This window comes from Solanum pennellii, chromosome 1 (genome assembly GCF_001406875.1).
Source record: "Solanum pennellii chromosome 1, SPENNV200".
NCBI classification, from domain to species: Eukaryota; Viridiplantae; Streptophyta; class Magnoliopsida; order Solanales; family Solanaceae; genus Solanum; species Solanum pennellii.
Window position 1 is genome coordinate 39,803,025 of NC_028637.1, and position 13,214 is coordinate 39,816,238.

General features: G+C 33.4%; 2 long non-coding RNA genes across 2 annotated transcripts in view; both read right to left on the minus strand.

The window, feature by feature from the left end:
• Positions 1-5,625: 5,625 nt before the first annotated feature.
• LOC114074773 lies at positions 5,626-6,758 on the minus strand. Its single transcript, XR_003575052.1, has 2 exons — positions 6,036-6,758; positions 5,626-5,816 (listed from the first exon to the last, which is right to left on the minus strand). It is a non-coding gene; the product is annotated as an uncharacterized LOC114074773 (long non-coding RNA).
• Positions 6,759-10,609: 3,851 nt separating this feature from the next.
• LOC114075581 overlaps positions 10,610-13,214 on the minus strand; it is a 20,384-nt gene continuing 17,779 nt past the window's right edge. Inside the window, exons 3-4 of the long non-coding RNA XR_003575938.1 lie at positions 11,488-11,564; positions 10,610-10,996 (exon numbers count right to left, since the gene is read on the minus strand). This is a non-coding gene — a long non-coding RNA (uncharacterized LOC114075581). The remainder of the gene's footprint in view (positions 10,997-11,487; positions 11,565-13,214) is intronic.

Below are 13,214 nucleotides of genomic sequence, written 5' to 3' on the forward strand. Positions count from 1 at the left end.
CCCCCCCGGCCCCGTACATCCTTGGCTAAGGTAGAACGTGCTTAAAAATAAGTTGTGTGACAATTTATGACACAAAATGAAGATAAAACACAAGATATTTATAATAAATGTAAACGTAGTTTGAATCATAAAATTGTTCGAAAACAAGGTGAGACCGGACATTTGATTAATCATTTAATGTCATGTTGTAAAAATGAATTTTTGCATGCTAAAGCGGTAGCCGAAGCTAAAAAGAATGGTATCCCTCTTCCTGAAACTGTAGGAGTAGGAGACTCTAATATGGTCCAAACACAATTAAATCCTTCTAATGTTTCTGGCTCTAGCTCTAGTATACGACGGTCATATAGTAGAGAAGAAGATCTTGAAGAATAAATACAATTAAAAAGACTGTATTTGATTATCAATCACAACATTTTCAATATCTTCATTGTGTATTTTATTATAATAATTGTAAAACAGTTATTAATTCTGATAAGGGTTGTAGTGCAAACGGTAATGATTATTTGACTGTTATTGCACATTGGATTGATGAAAATTGGAGTATGAAAAGAATTTTAGGTTATAAATGTTGTCATATGCCAAAAATCGGTTGTTATATAGCTCAAACAATTATAGATATTTTAGAAAGCTACGGAATTTGTGATAAAATAAGTCGTATCACCTTAGATAATGCTGCAAATAATACAGTTGTTGTTCAAATGCTAAAACATTCTTTTTACCCTGTTTATGGTGATGATTATCATATTAGGTGTGTTGCACATATATATAATTTGATTATTAGAGATGATATACAAATGTATGATAACGGTTGCACGAAAGTTGAAAACGCATGTCATTTTATATTTAAATGTCAAGTTATGTCTAGGCGTAGAGATTTTCAAAATCGTTCTTTTGAATATAATCTTCCACCTAGAAAAATTCCAAAAATTGTCTACTAGATCGAATTATATGAAATTCTTCTAGTTGCTTATGAATATAGGAAGCCCTTACAAAATGGTTTGGAATGCTCATAATACAGATATTTCATATAGACTCGATGATAGTGATTTGCATGACATACATGAACTCATAGATTTCCTAAGAGTTTTTTATTTAACTACCAAAAGAATATCTGCACTTTACTATCCATCCATTTGCACTGTTTTACCTGATATTTGTATGATTTCTTCTAAATTTTATAAATTTAAAAAAAACAAGATTTGAACAAACTATTAACAAAATGAATGAAAAATTTTAAAAATATTTTATTCTTATTACTCAAATTTATTTAAACGCTTGTTTGTTAAACCCTCAGTATGAAGATGTAGATGCATCTAAGATGGTTGATAAAATATATTTTAACTTTGATATTGATAGTGAAAAAGAGGAAATACCTAGTTTTCAAGAAGTTAAAGATAGTATAAAAATTGAAGCTAGAAAATTGTATGATTTATACAATTAAAATATATATGTATCAAGTGATCAAGAACCTGAAAGATGTAGGAGTAGACATAACGAAGATAATACTGATGATTATTTAGATTCTTATACTGAACTTTCTCACAATAATAGAAATAATTTTGATGCATATCTTAATCAAAATACAAACCTCCTGACGATATTCTAGCGTGGTGGAGAAATCGCGAAAAAGGATTTTCCAAACTTTAAACGATGGCTCAAGATGTATTAGCTATTCAAGCATCTTTAGTATCTTAGGAAGGCGTTTTTAGTGCAGCAAGGTTTCAAATTGTAGAGCATAGGCATTCACTAGAAGCAGATAGCTTGGAGATATCGGTATAATTTAAAAATTCAGTTAATGCCGACAGAAGAAATTTGTGTCGTGAACCACTACCAACCAAATTTTAAAGTTACGTTGATTAAATAATGCAAGATTATAGTGACGACGGCATTGAAGCAATTGAAGATTTATCTATTCCACCAATTCCCGATCATGTTACTAGAGAAATGTTAAATGATTTGAGAAAAGATCTCTATAGTAGCACCGACTATTTAATTTAAATATTTTATGGTCTATTAGTATGAGTATGCTAATTTGAGAACTTATTCAAACAGAACCCTTCCTAGAAGATGGTTGTGTAAATTGGATCTTTTAATACTCTACTAATATTTTTGTAGATCAAATTGTACTATCAAATCAATATTAATAAAAGTCTAGGCTATTCGACTTAATTTTTTCGTTATTGTCTTAAATTTAATTTTTATTACTGTGAAATTTAAACTTTTATAATTTTTAAAGTTTGAAATTTAAACTTTTATAACCTATTAAATTTTAAATTTTCAAACATTTAAACTTTGAAATTTAAATTTTCAATCTTTTAAATTTAAAATTTTAAACTAGAAATATAAAAATTTTAATTTATATTCAAAGTTTCAAACTAATATTTAAATTATATATTTATAATTTGGAAGTTTGAATTTTACAAACTTTCAAACTTTAAATTTTAAAGTTTTACAAACTTTGAAGTTTCAAAAGTATAAATAATTAACTTTAAAAGTTTAATAAAATATAATTTTTTAACTTCAAAACAATAAAAGTTTTAACATTTAATTTATTTTAATAATTTTTTTATAAAAATTTAATCCCGTCTAGTCCCGGAATTCGATCCAGTTCCGTACAGGTTCACTAGCGAACTAGGACGGGTACAGGTATATTTTACCAGAACTGCCGGTACTGGTCTGTCCTAGTTTCGGTACAGTTGTGGGTGATGGTTCCCGGTTCCATGTCGGTTTCGGTTAATACCGTTCCGGCATTCCCGATTTCGGTCCCGCTGACAGCCTTACCTAAGACTATGTCCAAGTCAATCATAACCAAAATCACCAAATCAACCCAAGTATGATATCCCATTGACAAAATAGGGCAAGCACAATATACATAGGTAACTATGACTGACTCTCCAACGGGGGTAGAATCATGAATAGGGGCATCAAGTACATCACAAATAATATCAAACCTGGAACAAAATCTCATGAATACATAATAATAAGTAGAACCTGCATAAAACAACACATTAGCCATCCGGTCACAGACAAGAATAGTACCTGTGATCACCGCATCAGACGCTTCTGCCTTATTCTTGCTTGGAAAAGCATAACATTGAGCCCTATCATCTAGACGATCTACTTCCGAGACTTCTATCCCATTCCCTCTGCCTCCACCACCATTTCCTCTACCTTCACGGCCTCATTGATTACCTCTTTGTCAAAATTGTGGACACCCTCTACTATTATTACCATTCCCCGAATGTATCACTGCTTCAGATGGCTGCTCCATGGAGTCTACTACATGCGGATGGGGGCAATCGATATCTCTCCTCATATGTCCATGTTCTCCCTAATTACAACCAAAGCATGGTCTGCTGCCCGTCGAAGGCGCGAGTCCTTGGTTATCCTAAAAATTATAAGATGGAGTATTCGAGTAGTTACTTATAGAAGTTGGAATTAGCGATTGAATTGGCTTTCCTGCCAGTGTTGATTGAATGATTCCTCTAGAATATTAGCACTGAAAATTCGGAAATTCTTGGCTCTCTTACCCAAACGCCTTAGCCTGACCGTCTCTTCTCATCCCTCCACTTTCTTAACATAATCTGTCACATCATTAAAGCTCCTTTCTACAGAAGTCATATAAACAGAGAATACTTGCAACTCAGAATTCAATCTCCGAATAAATAAGCGGATCCTCTCCTCCTTTGTAGTCACAAAATTGCGTAACATATCTAGAAAAAGCATAGAACTTGTCTTCATAAGCAGCCACAAACATACCACCTTGATCTTAGGCCATGAACTCACATATCTTGCGTTCCTTGAAAGTTCTAGGCACATATTTTTTGCCAAAACAATAGCGTGATACTAGGTAAAAGTGAGTGGAGGTAAACTAGAAGATGTGAACTCCATATGAGCTCTGCACCATTGCTTGGCCTCACCTTGAAGTTGGAAAGACACAAACTCAACCCCATGCTGGTGAACAATAAGATTAACTCATAAACATCTTAGGTCTCTAAACCCAAAAATACCGGGATCTTAATCTTCAAGATCTAAGTCAATATATTATGCTCATTACAGGTAATAATGGGACCCAACAGAGCACAAAAAAAGCATCCGAACCTACATTTCCAGCCATCTTGGGTGTAGCGCGAGCAACGTGAGAATTATCTTTAACTTGAGTAGGTGGAAGCAATCTAGGACCAGCTAACCCTTTTTAAAGAACCATAACCTATTGAGCTAATACCGGATCGATGGGATGAACTACCATAGTATGTGTCGGTGCCTCTTCCTCTTGTCTATTCTCCTCAAGATCTCCATCCTAATTGTCCTCTTCTATCTCCTCATTATGGACTGGGGGGATGGGTTCTCATTTATAGGAGCATTGTTAATCGGTACCTCAATCCTAGCAGACACTACTCTCCTACTACCTCTATCCTTAGCTCTTCCTCTACACCTTCCTCGAAAACAACCTCTCGCTGCATGTTCCTCAGGTGGATCATTGGTGGGAGTTGCGGGACTAAAACAGTTGAACCTTGTATTAACTATCTGCGGTCGAAAGAGTAAAGGAGGTTACCAATTTGTATCACTTGGATACCAATTGGAGCTAAGTTATATAATGAAAGGAGACAAGAGAAAAAATATAGAGATTTCTTAAAGTCCTATAGCCTCTCGAAGAAAAGTAAAAGTGCCCTCATATCGTTTCATTAGACTCTATTAGACTCGTTTCGGTACATCCAGATCAACGAACCTAGGCTCTTATTCAAACTTTCTCACGACCCAGACAATCGTGATTGATACCCACAGTAACCCTCTGGTGGGAGAACCACTACAACCAAAAAAATGCAACTAAACCAAAACTAAGACAATTAAGTAACGGAAACAAGTTAATAAACTAAAGAAATGGTGAATTTAAATGCCTAGAATCTGAAAGTCAATGTACCAAAACATCTAACAAGATCCATAAGTCTAAACAAGAAGGGATACATCCCCAAACAAATTAACTATTCCACTAACTAGAACAAATGTCTAAGTCTAGAAATGGTCAACATAGATGAAAGAGAATCTTATGGCAGCCCGAGATAATGGGCTCACCCTTGAATTCGAAGAAACGATTAATGGTCTTCTAAGCGAGGTCTGTTAATAGTCATGTAAAGAGTCATCGTACTCAACAAAAATAGGAGCAAGTGTTGTATCAGTACACAATCACAGTATACTAGTAGGATTACATGGCTATCCTACTAGTGTAACATAGACAAGTCAAACAACATTATAATCACATGCATATATATCAAATATAAACATTATCAACACAAAAATCAACAACGCATTTAACACTTATAATCACATCATTGGTCCTCTCACAGAACCCAAACGCAAACAGTTAGCCTACCACAACTTTGTAATCTGATCCCATATTTATGACGGAACATGGACATCTAATCAAATATTATGACAAAACATTGAAATCCGATACAAAGTTATGTTGGAATGTGGCAATCCAATCAAATTTTAGTCGGAATATGAAAATCTGATATAACTTATTTATGTCGGAATGTGGCAGCGATCCTAAACACACACCACAATCACAATAACAAGTATATCATCAAGATCATACATTTACATCATGATTCCGTAGCAACATCATTCATCTATCTCTATTTTAATTAGTATGATCAATGTTGCAACATTCATACATATACAAGTATCACAATTTATCAAAAAAATGCATACACTAGACAGACATACAATCACAACCATCACCTACCTTGAAACAAGCTTGAAACTCTAAGAAACTTGATCCTTTCCTTTAAAAATTTGTTCCGCTTGTTCTTGGTCTACAAACATTCACAATAACACGGGAATCAACAAACAATCGTTAATTACACAAAATTATAACTATTCTATGGGCCCTAGATCAAACCCATGATCCCAACTAACCAATTTAGGATTGTGTCCCCTATAAAATCCATAACATAACCCTTCCACATAATTATTAAACTATTCTATTAAATTTTACGGATCGAAAAATGGATTAGGGGAGTAAAAAAGCTTACCTTTAGCCTCAAGAATGGTGAAAAATGAGCATAAATCGCCTAGGGTCGTTCCTTAGCTCTTAAAGTAGGAAAGTGCCAACAAAGTTTGTTGAGGGGTTTGTGAACGGCATTGAGTCATTCTGGCACACCACAGAGGCCCTTATCCCGCTACGACTCCGATTCCCACCAAAGCGGCACTTTTGAACGAGTGACCACTTCATCTTTCATCTTCAATTTTTAGTTCCATCGCGCCCACTGCAGCACCCAAATCCCGCTGTAGCATCCTTGCTAGAGCGACAAAATCCTGCAACAACGACACAAACTGAACCAGAGAGATTTTTAAAGGATTCTAAAATCCTTTTTTTACAACACACCTCTAACCCACGATTCTCAGAAAATACCCTTTATGCTAAGTTCGATTTCCAGAGATCTAGAAACTCAAATTCAATTACGTAAAGTTGTATTAGTTCGTTAACGAGTTATCTAACTACTCAAGTAATCAAAATCATAAATGATTCACCCAATTGCTACCAAATTTCTCTACACTTCATTGACTCCGATTTCTTCAAAATATGGACAAGGTTGGGAAAATCCAAATACTACTAAAGAAAAATCCCGCCTCCAATTTTCCCCTGTTTGCATTTCTATAACGGCTGGAACAAGTCGTTACAGAAATAACCGAAAGGAAGTCAATTATTAAATTACAATTGAAACAATGAAAAGAACATTAGAAAGCTCACAAATTAAAGATCATGAAATCACAAATAAAAATTATTTATCAACATCACTCAAACAAAAAATGAACCTCAACATAACTAGTTCTCCGATCGATTTAGAGTTGTTTTTCCAACCCTTTTAATGACGTTTATAAAGACTGACAAGGGTTTAGGGTTACATTAACTCATAGGATATATATATATATATATATATATATATATATATATATATATATATAAACACACAAAATAAACAGACACTTTGACCTCATGTATATATTCCGAGATACATGTATCTGGAGATTTTGTGAAAATCTGATAAAGTTTTTCAAAGAATATCTTTTTGACCTCATATACCCATAAGGGGTGCTATCTAAATAAGTTGACCCATTAGTTAATATAACCCTAAACTCTATATAAATCATGATCTTGAATTTGTGAGATTTTAAATATTCTTTACATTGTTTTTATTTTAATTAAAAATTAGATCTGTTGTTTTGGGGGATTTCTTTTTTGATAATAGTGATTTTGAAAAATCATTTGTCCTTTCGAATTAATGATCTTGATTTTAATTTTTTTGTTATCGTTCTTTCAAATATAATTTTTCATTTTCAAGGTTTACGTGATCCCTGTCTTTTATAAATTAACTTATATATACCATGTTTTTGTGTAATCAATTTGTTTTAATATGGTTGAAAATATTTTTTGCTCTTGTCACTTTTAATTTTTAATTCATTACATGAAAAATATCTTTATTTTTTAATGTGTTTTTTCTATGAAATTTGATTGATTTATGTTTAATATTTTTTAACACAAGAAATGCATAACGAGTAAGATATCAAAAGAAAAATGGAATGCTTGTCAAGGATGCAATATGGATTTAGGTATTTCCTCCTTGCACAAAATAAGATATATATTATTTTCCACTAAAAACATTATGCATTGTTGGTTATAGTGACGTACATATTTTTTTAGCTTCCACCAAGTAAGTATTGTTGAAAAAGAATAATAATCATATTCATAAAGTGGAACAGATAAAGTTATACACTTCTTTTGTCTCTTTTTACAGTGTATGAGTTACTATTTAGGGAGTCAAATAATATTTTCTTTTAACTATTGTTTCCTCCCAAAAAAATCAAGTACTTTAAATCATTCACTACATTGACTTGCAATATTTTTCGTGTAATTTTCAAAAATGTATTTTTATTTTTTAAAATTTGAACGATTTGTGCCTGAGCTAATTAAAACCATAATGTGGCAAGAAGCACAACTACTTTCAGATGGCCTTGACAAGAGCTCTTATGTCACTACGACGGTAGAGGTGGATCTATCATTTTAAGTTTAAGGATTCTGGATTCTAAAAGAAAACAAATAAGCTTATTAAGTTAAGGATACAATGTTTGTACTCCCTCCGTAATATTTTATGTTGAAGTGTTACTCTTTTTGGTTTCCAACGGTATTTTATAAAGCAAATGTTGATTCATTAGCTATGCTTATTTAGATTACTTTTTGTGTAGTCTTTAGATCTATAAACATTTTATTTTTATAAATTTAAAGAATTTATATCCAAATTCATAGTTCCAAGCCTTATAATTCCACATATTATAAGTAAATTTCAAAATTCTAGTAAAAGAGTTTGACCCTAAGCTATGTTGAACCAATAGGAAGAACGGTAATTCAATTCCTCATATATATATAAAAAAAAACTGAATAATAGTTCCTTATAATGATTATTTTTAATGCCTGATCACCAAAAATAACGGGTCAGGGAAATGTTCTCAAGTAAAAGAGGAGAATTAATTGAGCCTGGACTAATAGAAAAATCTAATAAAAGTGAATCCTAAAAGTTAGCTCCTAAGAATATTCATATTAATTATATTGCTGACATGCTTATTAACAATTCACCATCCATCTGCAGTAACAACCTGATTGGTTAACAAATGTAAATGCAACACTGAATCTCATTATATGAGCATATAATACAGTTGATAACTTTTTAAGTAGTTAGTATTCGCACTTGACAATCGACATATCGGTTTCAATATACTACTACTATCACACCGTAAGAAAAAATATAAAATCCACCACTAGAACATATCATACCTACTAAGAAGATCATATCCAAATAGGTCACACATTTCTAGCCATAGAATAATTGTAAAATATCACCATATCAGTTTTATGTCTAGCCCAAGATACATGTATCATTTCGTATGTCAAGTCAGTATCAAAAGTAACAGATTCCATAACTCTAACAAAATAAGCATTGATATTGTTATAGTAATCGTATCATGACGTTCTTTAATATACGCAATCTATAATATCGTAGTAGTTCTAACCTCAATTAGTGATTTTATGAGCAACCCATACATGCTATCACAACTTTGCTAATTGATATTTCCAAAGAAACATTATTCAATACATATCGAACCTTTTATCATTTCACTTTCAGTTATCGAACTAATTAAGATATTGCCTATACCGCACAAGTATTATTCCCTATATTGGGATAACTAACAAAAAAAAACCACGTTCATAAAATCACCCAAACTATAATTCAATAGCAACATTGAATATCCTCAAAATTACTAAACTTTCCAAATCTTACAACACATCGTTCTCATGAGTCTATCACTTCCACATTTGTAACAAATCTAACATCCAATACATATACAACACACTAAATACTCACATGAGGAACTACGCACGGTTACCAAATAACTGAGAGAGAATGGAGTGAAGCGACGATAATCAAAATCGGAACAAGTACCACAATGTAGATTCAAGAAGTGAAGATTTTACTTAAAAGTGACTATAGACTCTCGAAGATAAGTATAGACGTCTCCGTATCGATCCTCGAGACTCTACTTACGCTCACCTTGTATACACATGAGATAATCTGGGGTTCTGATACTATTTTATCACGACCCAAAAATAGACGTGATGGTACTCGTCTTATCCCACCAGACAAGTCAGCCTAAAACTCAATCACTACAATAAAGTGCGAAAATTTTATAATCAACTAAAAAATACTCCCAAAATCTGGTTATCACGTGTACAAGTCTATTAAGTATTACAATTGATTGAAAAGAAAACACACATCTCAAATGACCTTGTAGAATAGAAAGAGATCATAATTAAGGAGAGAGAAAGTCTTCTAAGACGACAACCAACTACCTGACAAATCTCCAAGAAACCTCGATAAAGAAGAGAATATATCACAATGTTTGGGCTAGTAACTTACAAAAAATTGTAGAAGCAAGGGGTGAGTACCAAACCACACGGTACTCTGCAACTAAACCTCTAAACAAAAGCATAGGGGATGAAATATGGATACTCCTACCACCCCAACCGAACCTCCACAACTACAACTTGCATAAAAATCAGTCCAACCTAACAACTCACAGTTTATATAACACATAGTTCAACAACAACACTTAGACAAATTACATATGCTTAACAACAACACTTTGACAAATTATATATCCTCAACAACAACACTTTAACAAGTCATATATCCTTAACAACAACACTTAAAAAAATTAGATATCCTCAACAACAAGCTCAGTATTCATCAATCACCAGTTCCACATAAAGGCATTCACAAGATCAGCAAAACATAATATCAAAATTCACTATTTATAAGTATGTGGAATGCAATGGAACACAATGTCAAGTATAATGATGCATGTCTGACCTAGTGATACACACCCGTTGTCTTTCAGTCTGGACCCATGGGAGACATATCTGTCCATGAATCCATTGCGGCGTGCAATACGACCCTAGATAATAGTAACCATCGTGGTGTGCGATATGTCCCTCGAAATATAATATCCATAGTGGCGCGCGATACGTCCTCTGAAATGGTACATCCTCATATCACATAACACTTACCACAATCATGTCTCAGAACCAATGCAAATGACATGTTCATACAAATAATGAAGAGATGACCATTTTAATATTAATGCACAATGCACAACAACATAATGATTCCACAAGTCTTTCAAACCATTCTCACACATCACACAGAAACCAACAGTTAATCACATTGCCTTTTTATTTCCTCTTTTTCATCATTAGCATTAATCAATGTGAACAAGTCAACCATCACCAATTTCCATTACTCCCAAACATATACCACAAGGAAATGCACAAATTTCATACACCTAACAAGGATTTAGAAATTCACTTGCCTCAATTTATCGAACAATCACTCTGGGACTTTAGCCTTTCCCTTTCGTTGGGCTTCCAAATCAATCCAATCTATTCAAATAAATAATTACAATTAGGTTTTGAAACTGACAACACACATATTATTATGTGTCTAGCCTTGATTCAAAAACTCACTCAAATGTATGATAAAATTTGTAAATCTTGATTCCAACCAATAGGTCAAATTCCATATTTCCTAAATTCAAGTTTAGTTAAATCATAATTTCTCCAAACACTATAACCCTAATAGTTTTCATATAACAAAATACACATTACATATCTCAATGCATATTAAAAGAATTGAAGTTACAACAGGATAGTAAGGTGTATTTCCAACTGAAGTTAAATCACACAAACTTTAATAACATATGTAGGAATTATGCATCCCACCCTTCTATTAATTTAGCTTAGTAATTTACTCATCATAATGTCCTAATTAACCCACCATCTCTTGTCCCTTAGCTTAACAGAACCAACATTAACAATATTATAATATATGATGCCAAAGATATGTCATATTTGAGATTTTGTGAGGCACTTACCTGAAGAATTCCACTATAGATATTAATTGCCGCCGCTACAGTTATGGCCATCTCATTCTATATTATTTTGTTTGAATCTGAAAGAGTCAATACTCAACCGTATAAATTTGAGTTTATTTTGTACGGGCCACAAGACATCAAATATATTATAAATAGATTTGGCTCATTAACTATCAATTAAATTAATTATTTAAAAATTACATGTTAATTAAATAAATGTAGTCATTAGATGGTTTAAAATTTCAAAATCAATTTCACCGACTAATTATAAATTACCCGGGACAACTATTGAAATGGGTAAAATGGAAATTTTATAAAAATTTAAAAATGATTTTCCGGGTTACAAATTCCAACACACAACAACATTCGGCGTGATAATTCAAAATAAAATTTAAACTAAAGGACGAAAAACTAACCAGTTAAACCAGAAATATTATCAGCAATGAAGATAAACTCAATCTACTATTCAACCCGAATACAGCAAAACCGATTGGACAGCCCTCTTATATAGTTCACAAGACTTTTGTTTTAATTTTTTTTCTTTAGAGTAGAGAGAGTATTTGATAATTTCTAATAAGCCTTTAAGTGTTCTTATGACTGTTAAAGCCTATCCTAAGGAGAATTAGCTTGAACTTGAGTAGGTGGAAGCATTCCAAGACAAGCGAACCCTATTAAGAACGCCATAATTTGTTGAGCAAACACCGGATCGATGGGGGGAACAACCATAGTCTGTAGCGGTACCTCTTCTTCGTGTCCATTCTCCTCAACATCTCCATTCTCAATATCCTCTTCTATCTCCTCATTATGGATTGGCGGGATCTCATTTACACGAGCATTGTTAACTGGTACCTCATTCCATGAAGGTACTACTCTCCCATGACCTCTACCCTAGCTCTTCCTCTACCTCTACCTTGACTGCGACCTCTCACGACAGTTTTCTCACTGGAGCATTGGTGGGAGCTCCGAGATTTAAAACCACTGAACCTTGTATTCACAATCTCTTGACGGAAGAGTGAAAGAGGTTAGGTACCAATTTGTATCACCTAGATACCAATTTGACCTAAGTTATAGCACAAAAGGAGACGAGAAAAAAATTAGAGATTTCCTGAAGTCCTATAGCCTCTCGACGAAAAGTAAAAGAGCCCTCGTACTATTTTACTAGACTCGTTTCCATACATCTAGATTACCAACTTTATGATGACCCAGACGGTCGTGATTGACACCCACACCAAGCAACTAAACAAAACTAAGACAATTAAGTTACGGAAGCAAGTTATTTAACTAAATAAATGGTGAATTTAAATGTCTAGCATCTAAAAGTCAATGTACAAAAACATCTAACAAGATCCATAAGTCTAAATAAGAAGGGTTACATCCCCAAATAGTTGGCCTGCCAGAACATGGCAATTCGATCCCATATTTCTGCCGCAACGTGGCAATTCGATGCAAAGTTCTGCTGGAACATGGCATTCTAATCTAAGTTAGTTATGCCGGAGCGTGGAAACCGATCCTAAACAAACACCAAAATCACAATCTCATATATGCATTCAAGATCTGTCACGACCCAACGAATGATGTAGTTTCCATCCCCATGGTATCTTTTCAACATAGACACATGAAATACCGGATGCACTCCTGACAGCCCTGGAGGCAAGGCTAATTCATAAGCCACCTCCCCTACTCGCTTAAGTACCTCAAATGGTCCAATATACCTTGGGCTTAGCTTA